At 46.4% G+C, this 21166-nt stretch overlaps 1 protein-coding gene across 2 annotated transcripts in view; it reads left to right on the forward strand.

The window, feature by feature from the left end:
• The first annotated feature begins 289 nt into the window (after positions 1–289).
• The window catches only part of LOC138665254 (oocyte zinc finger protein XlCOF6-like), a 43154-nt gene continuing 22277 nt past the window's right edge, over positions 290–21166 (forward strand). The window contains exon 1 of one of the 2 annotated variants that reach the window (XM_069752564.1): positions 290–347. The gene's annotated coding sequence lies outside the window, so the exon portion shown is untranslated. The remainder of the gene's footprint in view (positions 348–21166) is intronic. The other variant, XM_069752565.1, reaches the window with a different exon arrangement.

Below are 21166 nucleotides of genomic sequence, written 5' to 3' on the forward strand. Positions count from 1 at the left end.
ACATGCGCATCTCCGCTGCGTACACCTCGTACACACAGCTCTGCTCTGTACACTTAGTACACACTGCTCTGCTCCATACACCTCGTACACAGACACACTGCTCCGCTCTGTACACCTCGTACATACGGCTCTGCTACGTACACACAAGGCTCTGCTACATCCACTCTGTAAACCTCTTGACCCCACACATAAACTTCTCATCCAACACCATGACAATCAGCACAGCAAAGACCTGCATGCACTGAGGAGGCCCCTGATCATGTGACACCTTGCTCCTCCCCTCCTGTGAGCTCATCACAGGTCCTGTGCACGCAGAACACCAATACATGTGAAGTGCAGCTTTCTAGGTATGTGCAGATTCCTTATTACTGAGCACAGGGAACATTAACCCCTTCAATACTGAGACTCTTATGGTGTTTTTGTTGCCAATTTATAAGAATCATAACATTTTTGTTCTGTTTCCTGTAATAGATATATATGGCCCAACTATGGAAGACAGGAAGTGAGGAAATGGATTGTTCTCATAGTACAGGCCCCTTTCTTGGCCACCACACAGTGTAATGTACCCACAGTTCCCCCACATACAGTATAATATTCTCATTGTACCGCCATCCCCCCACACACAGGATAATGTTCTCAATACTCTGTGTGTGGGGGGATGGCTATAATGTTCCTCCAGTACCATTATCCCCCTACACAGTATAACAGTATACAGAACTGTCATCCCCTCCCACACACAGTATAATGTTTTTTTTCAAACAATAAATTTTTATTAAGGTGTGCAAACATAGTACAGGAAAAAATTATCATATAGTACATTGCACCTTAAAGAAGGGGTAACTGTCCTTTCTTAATGTACCGATAAATTAGCAAGAAACTTAACATAAGTCAGAGTAAAGGACGAGTGCAGCAACAAAAAACAATAGCAAACACAAAGTGGGGGGACTGGGGTTAGGGGAGGGGGAAGGGGGGGTTTGACCCGAGGAGAGATTATAATAAATCCATACTCAATTAGGTGGTTCAATTAGAAGCCTGAGGACTAAGGTTAGATAATCGGGATACCGGTATAGCGAAGGGGGTGTGGCTTGCATAGTCCACCCAGGGGAGCCAAACAAGCTCAAACCTGTCTACTTTGTCGTTGAGTATAGCTGATAGTTTTTCGTTTACCATGTACCACGATAGACGAGATTTAACTCCCGACAGGTCTAAGCTTGGTTTTTTCCACGCCGAGGCAATAGTTTGTTTAGCTGCTAAAAATATAAATGTGATAAGGGCACGGGAATATCTGGAAATGTTGGGGATACGCTTATTTAGCAGAGCTTCCCAGGGTTTTTTCCTAAGATTGATATTTGTTATTGAGAGAATTAAGAAGTATACCCTGGTCCAAAACCTTCGAACTGTTGGGCATAGCCACCAGATGTGAAGCATATCTCCTATAACACAGTATAATGTTTTCACAGTACCGCCATCCCCCCCACACGGTATAATGTTACCCCAGTACCATCATCCCCTCACACAGTATAATGTTCCCCCAGTCCTGTCATCCCCCACACAGTATAATGTTCCCCTAGTCCTGTCATCCCCCACACAGTATAATGTTCCCCCAGTCCTGTCATCCCCCACACAGTATAATGTTCCCCCAGTCCTGTCATCCCCCACACAGTATAATGTTCCCCCAGTCCTGTCATCCCCCACACGGTTTAATGTTACCCCTGTACCGTCATCCCCTCACACAGTATAATGTTCTCACAGTACCACCATCCCCCACACACTGTATTATATTCCCACAGTACCTCCATCCCCCACCACACAGTATAATGTTCCCACAGTATCGCTATCCCCCCACAGACAGTATAATGTTCCCATAGTAAGCCATCCCCCACACACAGTATAATGTTCTACGGTACTGTCATCCCCCTACTCACAGTATAATATTCCCATAGTACCGCCATCCCCCACACAGTATAATGTTCCACAGTACTGCCATCCCTCCCACAGACAGTATAATGTTCCCATAGTATCGCCATCTCCCCCACACACAGTATAATGTTCCACAGTACTGCCATTCCCCCCACAGACAGTATAATGTTCCCATAGTATCGCCATCCCCCCACACACAGTATAATGTTCCATAGTACTGCCATCCCCCTACACACAGTATAGTGTTCCCACAATACTGCCATACCCACTCGCACAGTATAATGTTCCCACAGTACTGCCATCCCCCCACAGACAGTATAATGTTCCCATAGTACCGCCAACCCCCCACACAGTATAATGTTCCACAGTACTCCTTCCCCCCCCACAGACAGTATAATGTTCTCATAGTATCGCCATCCCCCCACACACAGTATAGTTTTCCCACAATACTGCCATACCCACACGCACAGTATAATGTTCTCACAGTAACACCTGAGGCCCTGTAGTTGGAATAATACCTCTTGAAAATTGTATTGCCTTTGCCTGCTCCCCTACATGTATACATGTTTTTGAGGCTTTGTATAGTAATATACCGCATGAGAATGGTATCAGAGGTTTAAGACATTTCTTGAAAGCAAGATCAATAGAGTGTAACAGACATAACGACAACATGGAGGATCTTCTAAAAATCACTCTTAGGCCAGGGTCACACACTTGTATAAAAAATCTGTCCGATTATGTCTGCTGAGAATCGCACAACTGTTCTTCGTATGGTGATCCGTAAATCGTCCATGTGCAATGCCAGGATGTGTTTTTTTCTCAAAAAAGTATCCATGTGTCATCCGTATCTTATCTGTATGGTGAGATTTTCTCACACACTTGCAAAATGAGCCTTTCCTGACACCTGCCCAGTGCCTGAGAATTTCTCGCTAGTCACACTGATGGTCCGTGTGCTGTGCAATTTTTTCTCACACCCATAGACTTGCATTGGTGTTTCTCAGCTGAGATACGTGGACAATCGCAGCATGCTGCGATTTCACTCGCAAGTGTAATACGGACGAGAAAAAAACGGATGATGGGAGCTGCCCCATAGATTAACATTGGGCCGAGTGTTATGCGATTTTTTATCGCTGAACACTCATCCGTATTACGCTGTAGTGTGACCCTGCTCTTACTCATAACTTCTTTCTTTTTGATAAGAGATACTTCCACCAGCTAAGGGGTACTGCAATGGGGAGCCCCTGTGCCCCCTCGTATGCTAACCTATTTTTGGGCTGGTGGGAGTAAACCACAATACTCAAGGATGATCATAAGTGGTGGCATCAATATATTGGGGTATGGTATGGTATTGAAATGAGATAACCACCACCCCATCCTCCTAAAAAAAATTGAATATTAAGGGTCAATTTTTACGGTTGAGAAGGAATTTTTCTGATATCACAGATGTTAATATACAGGCAATAGACATGAACACCATATTCAGGGAAAAAGGTACCCACAGTACGTTTTGGATTCCGCACGATCATTTCCAGGAAAATGGGAGAATCAGACACTCCTTCGATACTTAACCAAGAGACCAAGAAAAAGATGGGAATCTTATGACAATCAGAGTGACACACTTGTGGTCAACCCAGATCTGAGGGGTGCTGTGGGATCTACTCCCATAAAACTTTCAGAAAGGGTGGGTCAATTAGGGACCATTTAGTGCACAGTTTCTATAAAAAAAAAACCTGCACCCAAGGGGACTTGACTAGGTAGAAGAATGTGTGGTTTCTTTAGATGTGGACAATGTTGTATATGTAATTGGGTGAGACCATGTAAAACTTTCTTGAGTTCCTCCAAGGGTAAAATCTTTTTACAGTGTGATTATTCCAACTGTCAAACCTTAGGTCTTTTATATGTGGTCACATGCACCTGCCCCCTAGATTATGTAGGCATGAACAAGTGGGAGTTTAGGTTGAGGGTGGAGGAGCATTTGGGTGATATACACAATGGTTGGGACACCCCATTAGCAAAACACATAAACAGTGTACATCGAGGTGAAACCAGAGACATCTCCTTTTTGTATCATTGAGGTGGTTAAACCCAATCTGAGAGGAGGTGATCACAATAGATGTATCCTCAAAAGGGAAAGTGAGTCAATTTTTAGACTGGATTCACTAGCTCCTAAGGCTAGGTTCACATTGCGTTAATGGGTTAACGCTAGCGGACTCCGTTACATGGCGAAATTGTCGCAATTAACGCCATGCAATGGATCCGTTAGCGCACCCATTGACGCCAATGTGCTAACAGATCTCTAGCGCATCGCTAGCGCATGCCATTTTCGGCACACGCTAGCGATGTCCCGTTAGTTTCTGACGGACCGCGGACGCTTATTGTAGGGTCCGAGGTCCGTTCCTCGCTAGCGCAGATCGGGTGTCTGCGCTAGCGGGATCGCCAAACGCGATCCCTTTTGGGACATTGCGTTAGTGCAGTAGGGTAGCGCTATGCGCTAAACGGACTGCCCTAACGCAATGTGAACCTAGCCTAAGGGTCTCAATGAGCACATTTCTTATGCCTGTTTTTTGTGAATACAGCCCCATTCTGGATTACATTTTTGAATTTTATATTCTACCCATTGCTACTCAGTTAATAATAATAATAATAATCTTTATTTATATAGCGCCAACATATTCCGCAGCGCTTTACAGTTTCAAACACAACAGTCATAAGTAACAACGTTAACAATACAATAATTAAAGCGAAATAAGACGACCCTGCTCGTGAGAGCTTACAATCTACAATGAGGTGGGGGATATACAAAGTACAGGTGTGTATTTACAATGATGGTCCAGCCATCTTCAGGGGGTGGGGGGTAGATGGAAGTAGTGAATGTGCTACATACACACACAAACATAACATGACTTTGATTAGTGAATCTGAATGGGGGTTTTCATATTGTTGTACTTCATCGAAATATCTCAGCTTGTATATCAGAATTATTTCTTATCAGTTATATCCCACATATACTATTTCCTAATTAACAAGTGTGGTGATCCTTGTGTGTCTCTAATTATACAATAGGGGGTCACATTTGACCATTTTGGAACATACTGTGGGCCATCATTCCCATATTTTATGTAGTGATAAAGTAGATCTACATGCTTATTGCATGATGGGAGGATGTGCGATACTTGTTTTTAGTATCTGATCTCAGAGATTGGACTTTTCTATATTGGTGGAATGCAATCCAAATTTATCATGGGCTTCAGCGTGGAACACATGCTTCTGGACATGCACAGTCGCAAATAGGAGACCGGGAAGCCCTCCGACTTGAAATGCAAACATTCCGGAATATGCAACGGCAGATAATGACCATAGATGCGCTTCGGCGTGGAACGCATAACTACGGGCATGCGCAGTCCGGGGTATGAGTGGCGCGGCAGCAATCAGTTTATCTGGCGCTTAAGTATATAGCATGTTACGTATAGTTTGAGACATTTTTTATATATACTGTATATACGTAAGTATAAGTCAAGTATTTCAGGACATTTTTTATGCTGAAAAAGCCCCCTTCAGCTTATAGTCGATTCAGGTTTCCACAAGACCGAGGGGCAGCAGCAGCTGCGGAGCAGTTTTTCTGATGGGGGGCCATGCATACCAGGACAGGGATGAGGGGGCCATGCAAACAGGATTGGGATGAGGAGGCCATGCATACCAGGATATGGATGAGGAGACCATGCATACCAAGATAGGGATGAGGAGGTCATGCATACCAGGATAGGGATAAGGAGGCATGCGTACCAGGATAGGGACGAGGGGGCAGTGATTATCAGGATAGGGATATGGAGGCCATGCAAACCTGGATAGGGATGAGGAGGCCGTGCATACCAGGATAGGCATGAGGGTGCCATGCTTACCAGGATAGGGATGAGGAGGCCATGCATACCATTATAGTGATGAGGGGGCCATGCATACAAGGATAGGAATGAGGAAGCCATGCATACCAGTATCGGGAGTCATGCATACCAGTTTAAGGATGAGGAGGCCATGCATACCAGGGTGAGGATGAGGAAACCATGCATACCAGAATAGAGATGAATGGGCCATGTATAGCAGTATAGGGATGAGGAAAGCCATGCATACCAGGTTAGGGATGAGGGGGCAATGGATACCAGGATAGAGATGAGGAGGTCATGCATACCAGTTTAAGGATGAGGAGGCCATGCATACCAGGATGATGGTGAGGAAATACCGGATTACTCACCGGTAATGCTCTTTTATAGAGCCCACGACAGCACCCACTAGAGAGAGGGGATCCGCCCCTAGGAACAGGAAACCTACAGAGAGATAAAAGGGGCGGCCCCCCCTCGCTCCTCAGTTGTTTTACAGAGAATAGGAGGAACCGCCGCCAGGTTTTAGTTAACAGGTTCAGGTATATCCATATATATATATATATACATATTTACAACCTTATGCTACTTTCTTCTAATATTTACACCTCACCAAAGAAGCACCACGTGCGACTATATACAGAAAAGGGAGGGATGTGAAAGGGTGCTGTCGTGGGCTCTATAAAAGAGCATTACCGGTGAGTAATCCGGTATTTTCTATTCGCCACGACAGCACCCACTAGAGAGAATTTCAGAGACTATAGACTGGGTGGGTTTACTGAGTCAAGGACCGATACCCCAAAAGTCAGATCAGAAGCAGAGGATAGATCTAATCTATAATGTTTATAGAAGGTATTAGGTGAAGACCAAGTTGCAGCCTTACATATAAGGTCTATTGGCACATTCGCCCTTTCTGCCCAGGAAGTCGACAAGGCTCTTGTAGAGTGTGCTCCTATATGCATTGGAGGATCTCTACCTCCAGCTTTATACGCCAAGATTATGGCCTCTCTGATCCAGCGAGATAATGTGTTCTTTGTCACTCTGGTACCTTTGGTTTTACCCTGGAAAGACACAAAGAGAGCCCTACTCTTCCTCCAGTCCCTGGTTCTCTCTAAATAGGCTAGCACAATCCTTTTTACATCTAGAGTATGAAGTTTTACTTCTTCTGGAGTTGAGTGGTTCTCATAAAAGGTAGGTAACAAGATCTCCTGGGCTCTATGAAAAGTAGTGGCTACTTTAGGAAGATAACAAGGGTCTGTTTTCAAAATTATCCTATCTGATGTTACAGATAAAAAGGGAGGATCTATAGATAATGCATGGAGATCACTCACTCTTCTAGCAGAAACTAATGCCACTAACAATACCGTTTTCAAAGAAATATTTTTTAGTGAGGCTGTATGGAGAGGCTCAAACGGTGGCTGTGTCAATGCTTCCAGGACTATGGATAAATCCCACTGAGGAACCTGCGGTATGCTAATTGGTCTTGAACGCTCACAGGCAGATATAAATCGGGATATCCACCTATTACCCGCAACATCATAATTAAAAAGAGCTCCTAAAGCTGAAACCTGGACCTTCAGAGTGCTTACGGAGAGTCCTAATTCCAAACCTCTTTGTAGAAATTCCAACACTGGAAATATAGGAACTTCAGATGAAAGTTGTGCAGTATGGAATTGAAGAAATTTTCTCCAAATTCTAACATAAATTCTAGTAGTTGAAGGTTTTCTACTCTTCATAAGAGTGTTAATTAACCCACTAGAAAACCCCCTTATACTTAGTAACTGCCTCTCAAACTCCAGGCAGTCAGGTTCATGCCCTTTGCCTGAGGATGGAGGAATGGTCCCTGAGAGAGCAAGTCCTTGGACTGAGGCAGAATCCACGGGTCTGACACTGACATCGCCCTCAGCCATGAGAACCATGGCCTTTTGGGCCAGAATGGGGCTATTAACAGAACTCTTGCGCCTTCCTCCCTTATTTTTCTTATTACTATAGGTAATAGATTCCATGGGGGGAAAGCATAGGCCAGGTCGAATGTCCATGGTACCTGGAGGGCATCGAGTATGTCCGGCTTGTCCTCCCTGCATAGAGAGGCAAACCTCCTGACCTGACGGTTGGCTCTTGTGGAAAACAAGTCTATTTGAGGAACACCCCATCGAGCTGTTATTAATCTGAAAATCTTCCTGTTCAGCATCCATTCTCCCTGATGAAGAGTGTGACGGCTGAGGAAATCGGCATGAAAATTGTCTATGCCCCTGATGTGCACTGCTGACAAGGATAGCAGATGACCTTCGGCCAACTCCATGATGTCTGAAGCCACTTCTCTGAGTTTGTCCGACCTTGTACCTCCTTGATGGTTCAGATACGCCACCGCAGTGGTGTTGTCGGAGAATACTCTTGTGTGAGAGCCGCTGAGCTGAGGAAGAAAGTGAAGTAGGGAGTAGTATATAGCCCTCAACTCTTTGACATTTGAGGAATTATTAAGTTCTGAACTGGACCAAAGACCCTGGACCCACTGATCCTGAAAATGTGCCCCCCAGCCTTCAGGACTAACGTCTGTGGTCACTATACTAGAAGGGGTGATTACTCATAGAACCCCTCTCGAAAGATTTTTTCGATTCAACCACCACATAAGGGAGTGTACTACTTCTGACGTTAGGAAAACTGTTCTATCCAGACATCCTCTATTTTTAATGTCCTCATCCAATACAAATTTTTGTAGATGCCTAGTATGGAACTGCGCCCACTGGACCGCAGGAATGCACGATGTTAGAGAACCTAGTAGTGACATGACATTCCTTAATGACATACTACGCTTTCTGATCGCTAAGGACACTTTATCGAATATGGAAGTTTTCTTATCCTCAGGAAGCTTGCAAATCTGGTCAACTGAATCTAGAAGGAGCCCAAGGAATTTCTGACACGTTACTGGCTGGAGTCTAGATTTTTCCCAATTAACCAGCCAGCCCAGGTTTTGTAAGGATGACACTACCTCCTGTAACCTCTGCTCACACTGTAGGGAGTTCTTACCTACAATCAATAGGTCATCCAAATACGGAATGACCAAGGTATCTTTTACCCGTAAAAAGGACATTACTTCCAGTAGCAATTTAGTAAAAACCCTTGGGGCCATAGATAAACCGAAGGGCATTGCCCGGTATTGTAGATGACGAATTTGCCCTTCTATACAAACTGCTACTCGAAGAAATTGCTGATGTAAATGGTGTATAGGAATATGGTAATAAGCATCTTTAAGATCCAATACTACCATGTAACAGTTTGGAAATAGATTTTTTATGGCCGAACGTATGGATTCCATTTTAAATGTTTTGGGTCTTATAAAGGAGTTCAGTTTTCTCAAGTTAATTATAGTTCTGAAAGAGCCATCAGGCTTACTAATCAGAAATAAGGGAGAGTAAAATCCCCTCCCTATCTGGGAAGATGGAACCTCTACCAGGACTTGTTTGAGTAAGAGGGATTTAACTTCGGTTTCAAGTGCCTCTTGTTGAGGCCTGGATCTTAAGGTGGTAAGGAGGAAGGAGTCCGGAGGCCTTCTAATAAAGTCTAATGTGAGGCCTGAAGATATTAAATCAATGGCCCATGGATTAACCGTTATGTCTTTCCACTGCTTACTAAATTGTTTTAGTCTTCCTCCCACCGGTGAAATATAATCAGCGGAATTTATCTGCTGGCTTGAAGGGGCGCTTATTGAACAAATTTCCTCTTTGTTTGAAATCTTTGTTATTCCATCGGTCCCTGAAGCCTCCCTTCCTTCCGAATGGTGGCTTCTTGAACGCCCTTCTGTAAGAAGGAATAAAGGGATTAGGGAACCCCTTCTTCCTTTCACCTGCCTTAGTGAGAATTTCGTCTAAGACCGTTCCAAAGAGGTACTCACCCTGGCAGGGTATAGTACACAATTTAGCCCTGGACTGGGCATCCCCTTTCCAATTCTTTAACCATGAAGCGCGCCGTGCCGTATTAGTGAGGCTGGCTGTTCTGGCTGCTAGGCGGAGAGAGTCTATAGAGGCATCAGAAATGAAGGCTGCCGCCCCCTTAATCAAAGGAATAGAGGCACGTAGTTTCTCCCTAGATACACCACTCTTAATATTTTGGTCCAACTGCTCCAGCCAGACCAGCATAGATCTACTAGTGGACGTGGCTGAGATCGCCGGTTTAAATGCCGTGACACAAGCTTCCCATGACCTTTTAAGCAGAGCGTCTGATTTTCTATCCATGGGGTCAGGCAAGGAGCCCGCATCCTCTACGGGTAAGGAGGATCGGCGAGAAGTTGATGCTACAGCCGCATCCACTTTAGGAATTTTAGACCAAACTGCCAAGTCCTCATCATCAAAGGGGTACCGCCTCTTACATGATACCGGTACAAAGCCCTTCTGCCCTTTAGCCCATTCTTTTTTAACAAGGTCTTTAATGGCCTGATTCACAGGGAATACTTGGCCCTTTCGCTGCGATAAACCTGCGAACATGATGTCCTGTGGTGTCTGGGGATCTTTAGACTCTGACACCCCCATTGTTCCTCTTACAGCTTTAACCAAATTATTTACATTGTCTGTAGGAAAACAGACATAATCTTCCTCCTCCGAGGAATCCAATCTCTGAGAGATGTCTGAGTCCACCTCTCCACTTTCTGCTGATGTGTCGGCTATAGGTGAAAGAGTCCTTCTACTTCTCCTTTCCATATTAACCGCCGGACTACCCCTCAAGGACTGAAGCTCTTCCCGGATCATGAGACGTATGTCATTCATCCTGACCGAACTCTCCTGCTGTAAAGTGTTATCAATGCAATGTTGACATAGCTCCTTAATATATGAGTCAGGTAGGGGCTCATTACATATCTTACACTGCTTATGTTTAGATTTTGACGTCCGCTTAGCCTACAAAAAAGACACAAGCAGAGGAGACTACTGTAAGAGATATGAAGCTATATATACACTTATCCGGAAAATAAAATATATACCGGCTGCAGAGTTGTCTGGTCGGCCTGGGGTTTGGAACGGGACGATTTTTTCCCTGATTTATCCGTGGAATCACTCATTTTTGAGTGTCCGCTGATTTTCTTATTAGCATCACCACTAGGCAGGATTACAACCTCCAGTGGGCGCTCAATATCTTCCTGAGACGACATGGTGCGCACAGTGCCATGTGTCTTCAGCCTTATATAGAGCCGTTCTTACAAGGGATACACGCCCCCATCTTTCCTCCCCCCCTTTTTTTTTTTACCTGACCAACTTTATTGGCCCTCTCCACCGCTGTTGAGCGCCAAGGCGTCCACGCCAGCACGCTCAGCTGACCCCGCATACCCGGAAGTTCCTCTTTGCATCCGGGTACGCCGACCATACAGCGCCTGCATGTGCGCTCGCGCGTCTTCCTTCTATGCTGCAGAGGAAGAGAAGCTCCTGCTACCGCGGCCGTTCATGCCCCACTGTGGCCGGAGGGTAAGCGCTTTCCATAGCGACACTTACTTGATGTGCTGACGGGGATTCTTTAGGCGGTGGAGCAAAAACCAACGGTCTCCCAACAGGGAGACTGTTGTGATCCCGGCATGCTGCTGATGTATCCAGATGAGGGGGGAACCAACAGGAACACCCGTCTCTGATGCTCGCTCTGGGGCCCCTGTCGCTCAACAGAGACGTACAGGCTGTGTTCCAGGCGAGCTTTTCCTCTTCTTAGCTGCAGAGATTCTCTCTGAGGGTTTCCTCCTTGGGAACAGGAAACCAACTGAGGAGCGAGGGGGGGCCGCCCCTTTTATATCTCTGTAGGTTTCCTGTTCCTAGGGGCGGATCCCCTCTCTCTAGTGGGTGCTGTCGTGGCGAATAGAAAACCATGTATACCAGGATAGGGATTAGGGGGCCATGGATAGCAGTATAAGGATTAGGGGGCCATGCATACTAGAACAGGGATGAGAAGGCCATGCATACCTGGATAGGGATGAGGAGGTCATTTGAGCACTGTTCCCATCGATTTCTGCAATTTCTAGTCCCTCTGCAGAACGCTTGGGGGCTGCCGGAAAAATGCTTGAGTTTTCCATAGACTTACATTGGGCTTGTTGCTCGGGTCGAGCACCAGAGCATTCCAGTTTGCTCGACTCAAGCAACGAGCACCCGAACATTTTAGCTCTCGTCCATCACTAGTAAGCATTCTATAACAATCCTTATTTTTTTAGATGACGGAATGCCTTAGACTCATACATGGCTTTTGGAAATATCACTATGATGCCGCCTTTGTCCGCAGGTTTTACCCCTTTCTGTCATATGACGTACTATGCCGTCGAGGTGGTATGGGCCCGTATGACCACTGACGGGATAGTACGTCATCACCGATCAGCCGCGCTCACGGGGGGAGCACGATCGATTAGGGCTGGGTGTCAGCTGACTATCACAGCTGATATCCGGCACTATGTACCAGGAGCGGTCACGGACCGCTCCTGGCACGTTAACCCCCGGAACACTGCGATCAAACATGATCGCAGTGTTCCGGCGGCATAGGGAAGCATCGCACAGGGAGGGGGCTCTCTGCGTGCTTCCCTGAGACCCTCAACCGTCCTCCTCCCTGCAGACCCCGGATCCAAAATGGCTACGGGGCTCCTTCCGGGTCCTGCAGGGAGGTGGCTTGCAAGCCTCCTGTAGTGCCTGTCAGATCACTGATCTGACACAGTGCATTGCAAAGTGTCAGATCAGCGATCTGACACTATAACATTATGTCCCACAAAGTAGAAAAGTGAAAAAAATATTTACAAGTGTAAAAAAAAATCCTAAATAAAGAAAAAATATATATTGTTCCAATAAATACAGTTCTTTATCTAAATGAAAAATCAAAACAATAGAAGTACACATATTTAGTATCGCCGCGTCTGTAACGACCCGACCTATAAAACTGTCCCACTAGTTAACCCCTTCAGTGAACACCATAAAAAAAGAGTCAAAAAACAACGCTTTATTATAATACCGCCGAACAAAATGTGGAATAACGTGATAAAAAAGACTGATATAAAAAATCATGGTACCGCTGAAAATGTCATCTTATCCCGCAAAAAACAAGCCGCCAAGCAGCGTCATCAGCGAAAACATTAAAAAGTTATAGTCCTCAGAATAAAGCAATGCAAAAATATTTTTTTTAATATAAAATAGTTTTTATCGTATAAAAGCGCCAAAACATTCAAAAAATGATATAAATGAGGTATCGCTGTAATCGTACTGACCCAAAAAATAAAACTGCTTTATCAATTTTACCAAACGTGGAACTGTATCAACTCCCCCACCAAAAGAAATTCATGAATTGCAGGTTTTTCGTCATTCTGCCTCACAAAAATCGGAATAAAAAGCGATTAAAAAATGTCACGTGCCCGAAAATGGTACCAATAAAAATGTCAACTCGTCCCGCAAAAAAACAAGACCTCACATGACTCTGTGGACTAAAATATGGAAAATTTATAGCTCTCAAAATGTGGAGACGCAAAACAATTTTTTTGCAATAAAAAGCGTCTTTTAGTGTGTGACAGATAAAAATCTGCTAAAAAACTCGCTATAAATAGTAAATCAAACCCCCCTTCATCACCCTCTTAGTTAGGGAAAAATAATAAAATGAAAAGTATTTATTTCCATTTTCCCATTAGGGTTAGGTTTAGGGTTAGGGTTGGGGCTAAAGTTAGGGTTAGGGTTGGAGTTAAGGTTAGGGTTCGGGCTACAGTTAGGTATGGGGCTAAAGTTAGGGTTAGGGTTTGGATTACATTTACTGTTGAGATTAGGGTTAGGGGTGTGTCAGGGTTAGGGGCGTGGTTAGGGTTATGGTAGAAATTAGGCTTAGGGGTGTGGTTAGGGTTGGGATTAGGGTTAGGGGTGTGGTTAGGGTTATGGTTAGGGGTGTGTTTGGGTTAGGCGTTCAGTTAGAATTGTGGGGTTTCCACTGTTTAGGCACATCAGGGGCTCTCCAAACGCGACATGGCGTCCGATCTAAATTCCAGCCAATTTTGCATTGAAAAGTCAAACGGCGCTCCTTCCCTTCCAAGCTCTGCCATGCACCCAAACAGTGGTTTTCCCCCACATATGGGGTATCAGCGTACTCAGGACAAATTGCACAACTTTTGGGGTCCAATTTCTTCTGTTACACCTGGAAAAATAAAAAATTGGGGGCGAAAAGATCATATATACTCGAGTATAAGCCGACCTGAGTATAAGCCGAGACCCCTAATTTTGCCACAAACAACTGGGAAAACTTAATGACTCGAGTATAAGCCTAGGGTGGGAAATGCAGCAGCTACTAGTAAATTTCAAAAATAAAAATAGATACCAATAAAAGTAAAATTAATTGACAAAATAATACAAGTCGGGCGGCACAGTCTCCAGTACGGAGGTTATGACCAGACTGCCCTCATAATAGGTGCTCGGCAGCGGTAAAAACAGCCATAATATTTCCAACCTCCGGTGCTCCTCAAAACAGGAAAAAACAGCTGTGTAATCCAAAATTGTAAGAAAGAAAATGAGGGCACTCACTGGTCTTCTTGAAATGCAAAAACTTTTATTGGCAACACATCCAGATAAAATTCATGGCCGGGAACGACGGAGCCGAAGCTCTGGTGAGCAGGGGAGAACGGGGACTATGGCCGTTTCGCACTGTGCTTGCGCTTCTACGGGTCAGTTAGTGCAAGGGCAAGACAGCGGAAATATAGTGCCGGCCATGACACCTCCCTCCACCGCTAAATCCCTCCCACCAACTAAAATACACTCTTACTAAAAAGCACAATTTAAAAACAATATAACGCAATAAGCGTTTCCTATGACTTACAAATATAGGCTGATATAAGAGATCAAATAACAAATTCATACAAAAACCGCTGGTCTAAATGTCTACAAGAGCAATGTACATCTTTGCAATCACAAACGGCCATTTACTGCTTACATCAAAACTACTTAAATTAACCACTTGGTTACAGAAAGATCGAGAGATCAACCCGGTCATTGAAGCCCAAGGGTCCCATCGCATTACTGCGCATGATCCATCCTGCCTCGACTCTAAGGAGTAAGTTATCTAAATCACCTCCTCTCGCCGGCAGAGTGATCTTCTCGATTCCCGCAAAGGTGAGACAATCTGAACTTCCCCATGTCTCTCTCTCACATGAGCGATCAAGCGTGGCACTCCCTTACCTACCTCCACCGACCTGCAATGTTCACGAAAACGAACAAACAACGGCCGTATAGTCTTCCCTATGTAGTAAAACCTGCAGGGACAGAAAACCACGTAAACTACGTGGTCCGTCCTGCAGGTAATGAAATCATTCACTACATGGGTTAGTGCTCCTATCCTCAGCACCCGGTCCGTTGTGTGTTGTTTACAAAAGGTGCAGTGTCCGCACCTAAAATTACCGTGCAGTACCGCAGTACTCAGCCAATTCTGATTAGGTTTAGATAACCGATTTCTTACTAATCTGTCCCTTAGTCTGACGCTTCTCTTATTGGATATCAAGGGGCCTCTGGCTACAACATTCGCCAGCTCCTTGTCCTGCCCCAAGATATGCCAATTTCTTTTTATGGCCAACCTGATCTGTCGATCCATATTACTGTATGCAAAGCAAAACGTGAATCTCTTTCCTATCTCGGTACTCTGTGCTGGAGATCCAAGCTCCTGCACCATATTCCTTTCCCTAGCTACTTTCTCTCTAGATGATACTAACAAGTTCTCCGGGTAACCCCTCTTTCTAAACCTTTGCAACATCTCATCTGATTGGCGTTCAAACCCCTCGTCAGTATTATTCACCCGACTTACCCTTAAGAATTGGCTGCGAGGCAGCGATTGTTTTGTATGCATAGGGTGAAAACTTTCGAACCGCATCATTGTATTTGCCGCCACGGGCTTGCGGTATAAAGATGTACAAATTCTACCGTTCTCAGTCTCCACTAACACATAAAACACCAAAAAAGGACACATTCAAGAAAAAAAACACCAAAAACAGGCAAAGATGCTTACCTGTCTAAATAGGCCTCAATACAAATGCACAAGCAGGGTGCAGCGGACCCAAACAAAATAGCAAGTGCACAGGTGCAATACCTAATGAAACAGCCAGCCTTCAATAAGGGTTTGGCCATGTGGTACACCAATGCAATGTGACAAAACACTCTGGGATCGCCTTTGCTGGGGTCAAAGGACACGTGGTTTGTGCATTGAATCTGAGGCGTACAGCAGGTTTCTGAGCAGGCTGACCTCAGGTCAGATTTATTAACGTGAAAGCAACACAAAAAACAAAACATAAAAATAAATCCTAGCCTGTCCGGCACTAACTAAACAAATACGTTGCTATCTCAACAACTGGGGGGGCTTCTCCCACCCAGCTAACATCACACAATTCTTGAGCAGAGCTCTTCACTCACGTTTGTCTCACACAGGCAGGCAATCTGTGTGCCCCAGGCAGACACTGGAAACACCCAGCTGGTCATCTTTTATTCCTGCAATCATTAACCCATTAGCACCCTGATGATACTGAGTGGCCTAATTCACATAGGACAAACACCTGGGCGAGATATACCTGCCTCCATCTACCACACCAGCATGAGTCTTACATATCCCCCCCCCTTGCTCAGACCACTCCGGTCGAGCAAGAACACTTTTGAAACAGTGCACTCGGGATAGGGCATCGGCGTTCCCCATCTGCACCCCAGGTCGGTGCTCCACCGTAAAAGAGTAAGCCTGCAGGGCAAGGAACCACCGGGTTACCCGACTATTACGGTCTTTGTGGAGGTGCATCCACTTGAGAGGGGCATGGTCTGTGACCAGCCTAAACTTCCTACCGGCCAGGTAATACTTGAGGGAGTCGAGAGCCCATTTAATGGCTAGGCACTCTTTTTCAACCACCGCATACCTCTGCTCATGTACATTCAGTTTCCGACTGAGATAGAGGACCGGGTGTTCGACTCCGTCCCTCACCTGGGAAAGTACAGCTCCGACACCAGTATCAGAGGCATCAGTTTGTACCACAAACTCGCTGCTGAAATCAGGAGTCACTAGTACGGGCTGAGAGCACAAAGCCCGTTTCAGGCTGTGGAAGGCCTCTTCAGCAGCTGAGGTCCATTTTACCATGACGGAACCCTTCCCCTTGGTAAGATCCGTCAAGGGAGTAGCCATGGCTGCAAAATTGGGTATGAACCGGCGATAATAGCCGGCAATCCCCAGGAAAGCCTGCACTTGTTTCTTGTTCACTGGTTGTGGCCAGCCCTGAATTGCCTGTATTTTGTCGATCTGGGGTTTAACCACTCCTCGGCCAATCACGTAGCCCAAGTATCGGGCTTCTTCAAGCCCGATGTGGCATTTCTTGGGGTTTGCCGTTAAACCTGCATCTCGCAGGTCATCAATCACCGCTTGTACCTTCTGGAGATGAGTTTCCCAATCCATGCTGAAAATTACGATGTCATCCAGGTTGGCAGAAGCGTACTGTCTGTGAGGCCTCAAGACTCGATCCATCAATCTCTGGAACGTTGCGGGAGCTCCGTGAAGTCCAAACGGCATATAGACATACTGGAACAGACCTTCCGGTGTAGCAAATACCGTCTTCTCTCTGGCCGCCTCGGCCAGAGGAATCTGCCAGTACCCCTTTGTTAAATCCAGGGTCGTAATGTATCGGGCTTTACCAAGCCGGTCGATCAACTCATCGACCCGGGGCATAGGGTACGCATCAAATTTAGAAACTGCATTCAGTTTCCTAAAGTCATTACAAAACCGGATGGAGCCATCCGGTTTAGGTATCAACACAATTGGACTGGACCAGGCGCTGTGTGACTCCTCAATGACTCCTAAGTCCAACATTGCCATCACTTCCCGGGAGACGTCTTCACGGCGGGCTTCCGGAATCCGGTAGGGCTTCACATGAACAGTGACGCCAGGCTCTGTGACAATCTCATGTTTCACCAACTTAGTCCGGCCAGGTTTTTCGGAGAAAAACTGTCGGTTCTGTAACAAAAATTGCTTAACCTCAGATTTTTGTCGTTCTGAGAGAGTCTCAGCAACCTGCACCTCTGGTACAGTAGGTGAACAAACCGGACGGGGCAGATCCGCCGTTAGGGCAGAGCGGTCTTTCCAGGATTTTATCAGATTCACATGATAAATCTGTTCCGGTTTTCTCTTACCCGGCTGGTACACTTTATAGTTCACTTCACCAACTCTTTCTCGGACCTCAAATGGGCCCTGCCATTTCGCCAGGAATTTACTATCCACCGTAGGGATTAGGACCAACACCCTATCGCCGGGTGCAAATGTACGGACCTTAGCGCCTCTATCATAACTTTGCCTCTGGGCTCCCTGGGCCTGTAACATATGGTCCCTAACAATGGGCATGACAGCGGCAATACGATCCTGCATTTGTGTTACATGGTCGATCACCGTTTTAAAGGGAGTGACTTGACCTTCCCAGGTTTCTTTTGCGACGTCCAGCAGTCCCCGGGGACGACGGGCGTACAACAGTTCGAAAGGCGAAAACCCTGTGGAAGACTGGGGAACTTCCCTAATGGCAAACAGCAAATAGGGTAACAAGTAATCCCAGTTCTTCCCATCTTTGTCTATCGCCTTCCGGAGCATCTGTTTTAAGGTTTTGTTGAAGCGCTCAACCAGGCCATCTGTTTGAGGGTGATAGACAGACGTACGCAACGGGTCTATTTGTAAGAGCCTGCAGAGCTCCTTCATTACCCTCGACATAAAGGGAGTCCCCTGGTCGGTGAGTATCTGTTTTGGAATTCCCACCCGACTAAACACTTGTACCAATTCCTTAGCGATCGTCTTGGTAGCTGTGTTACGCAAAGGGACGGCTTCCGGGTAACGAGTGGCATAGTCCATGATGACGAGGATATGTTGGTGCCCACGTGCGGATCGGGGAAGGGGCCCAACCAAATCCATCCCAATTCTCTCAAAAGGGACCCCGATGATAGGAAGGGGTACCAAAGGGCTACGGAACTGAGATTTAGGGGCCGCGATTTGGCACTCTGGACAGGACTCACAATAGTTACGCACAGCACAATGTATTCCAGGCCACACAAAACAATGCAATATCCTTTCTGTGGTTTTCTGTACCCCCAGATGTCCCCCATTATATGTCCGTGGGCCAAATCCAGTACCTTCCGCCGATAAGGTTTGGGTACCACTAACCGTTGCACTGTCTTCCCCTTTTTTTTCTACCTGGTAGAGCAAATCATTTTCAAGAACCATATACGGGTACGCTAGCCTAGTGTCAGGTTCTACGGGTACCCCATCTATCATTTTTACATTTTTCCTAGCCGGAGTCAGGGTAGGATCTTTCATTTGCTCGCTGTGGAAGTCATCCACCTGGACTCCCAAATCTGGCAGGCAGGGTGCCGGATGGCTGTCTGCCTCCGCCTCTCGCTGAGGTTCCTCAGTTTCCTCTGTTTCCCCCGCCATGACGGAGAAGGGGTACTGAAGGTTAGATTCACTAACCTCCCCAGCAACATCTTCCTGTGGGGTCTCCTCTAGGGACTCGGGACCTCCAGATGGCATGGGAGAAGATTCACGGGTACAGCTACCGCGAAGGAGCAACTGATTCTCCCACAACTGCCAGAAATAGGGAAAATCCCTGCCCAGGATTACATCCTGTAACAATGCGGGGACGAGTCCCACTTTGTCCTGCACTGACCCATAGGGAGTAGAAATCCAGATGACCGCTGTTAAGTACGAGCGGGTGTCACCATGCACACACGTTACAGAAAACTTGTCAGACGGACCAGACGGAAGTGCCACCAGACTAGCTTTCACCAGAGTCACCACACTTCCAGTGTCTAGTAATGCCACAACATTTTTCCCATCAACAGATAATTCACACAGGTGTTTCACTGTATCATTTTGACCCGCATTCACACTCACTAGCTGTGTAACCAAAGACATGCGTTTTCTAGAGTCTATAACGTCGCACTGCATGGGTTCAGCGGTAACAGGACAGTTCGCAGAAACATGACCCTTCTCATGGCAGCGTAAACACCTAACAGGTCCCCTACTGAGACCACCGTCCAATACTCTTGGTCTCGGAGTGCGAGCAGTCCCGGACTCCTCCCCCACAGTTTTAAGCGATTTTCCTTCACCCGTGGTCCCTGGAACAGTCTTACCGGTTCCACGAGGAGGAGGCACAGACCGGGGGTTGGCGGTGTCGTCGGTAAGTCCTTCTGCCACGGAATAACGCTCGACCAACTCCACAAGTTGATCCGCTGTCGTGGGATTTCCTTGGCTTACCCACCTTTTCAGCGCTGGGGGTAGTACTCTCAGGTACTTGTCCAGGACAACCCGCTGGATTAGTTCGGGTATTGTCAGTACCTCGGGTTGCAGCCATTTCTTTGTCAAGTAGATCAGGTCGAACATCTGAGACCGCGCCGGTTTATCTTGCAGGTATGTCCACTGATGTACCCTCTGTGCACGGACAGCCGTCGTCACACCCAGCCGGGCCAGGATCTCAGCTTTCAGCTTCTCAAAGTCCTGAGCGACCTCCGGGTCCAAATCATGGTAAGCTTTTTGGGCCTCGCCGGAGAGAAACGGGGCAATCAAATCAGCCCATCGTGCCTTTGGCCACTTCTCTCTCAATGCCGTCCGTTCAAACGTTGTCAGGTATGCCTCGACGTCATCTTCTGCAGTCAGCTTTTGCCAGTATCGACTCACATGGATCCTTCTGGACTCTGCTTCCGGGTCAGCGTCAGGCATGCTCACCAGGCGCTGCGCCACCTGTTGGAGAAGTTGGCGGTCTGCAACAGTCATGTCCAGTAACTCCTTCAGCTGTGCGGCCATCAAGCGATTAGCTTCGTGCTGTGCGGCAGTGGCCTGCTGCTGTACGGCAGTGGACTGTACTAAGGCTTTCACCACGTCTTCCATGCTGTCGCCTGTGCCACGGTATGCCCGCGTTCTCCACCACAATGTGACAAAACACTCTGGGATCGCCTTTGCTGGGGTCAAAGGACACGTGGTTTGTGCATTGAATCTGAGGCGTACAGCAGGTTTCTGAGCAGGCTGACCTCAGGTCAGATTTATTAACGTGAAAGCAACACAAAAAACAAAACATAAAAATAAATCCTAGCCTGTCCGGCACTAACTAAACAAATACGTTGCTATCTCAACAACTGGGGGGGCTTCTCCCACCCAGCTAACATCACACAATTCTTGAGCAGAGCTCTTCACTCACGTTTGTCTCACACAGGCAGGTAATCTGTGTGCCCCAGGCAGACACTGGAAACACCCAGCTGGTCATCTTTTATTCCTGCAATCATTAACCCATTAGCACCCTGAAGATACTGAGTGGCCTAATTCACATAGGACAAACACCTGGGCGAGATATACCTGCCTCCAACTACCACACCAGCATGAGTCTTACAGCACTAAGATAAAATTCT

Source organism: Ranitomeya imitator, chromosome 2, assembly GCF_032444005.1.
Source record: "Ranitomeya imitator isolate aRanImi1 chromosome 2, aRanImi1.pri, whole genome shotgun sequence".
Taxonomy (NCBI): Eukaryota; Metazoa; Chordata; class Amphibia; order Anura; family Dendrobatidae; genus Ranitomeya; species Ranitomeya imitator.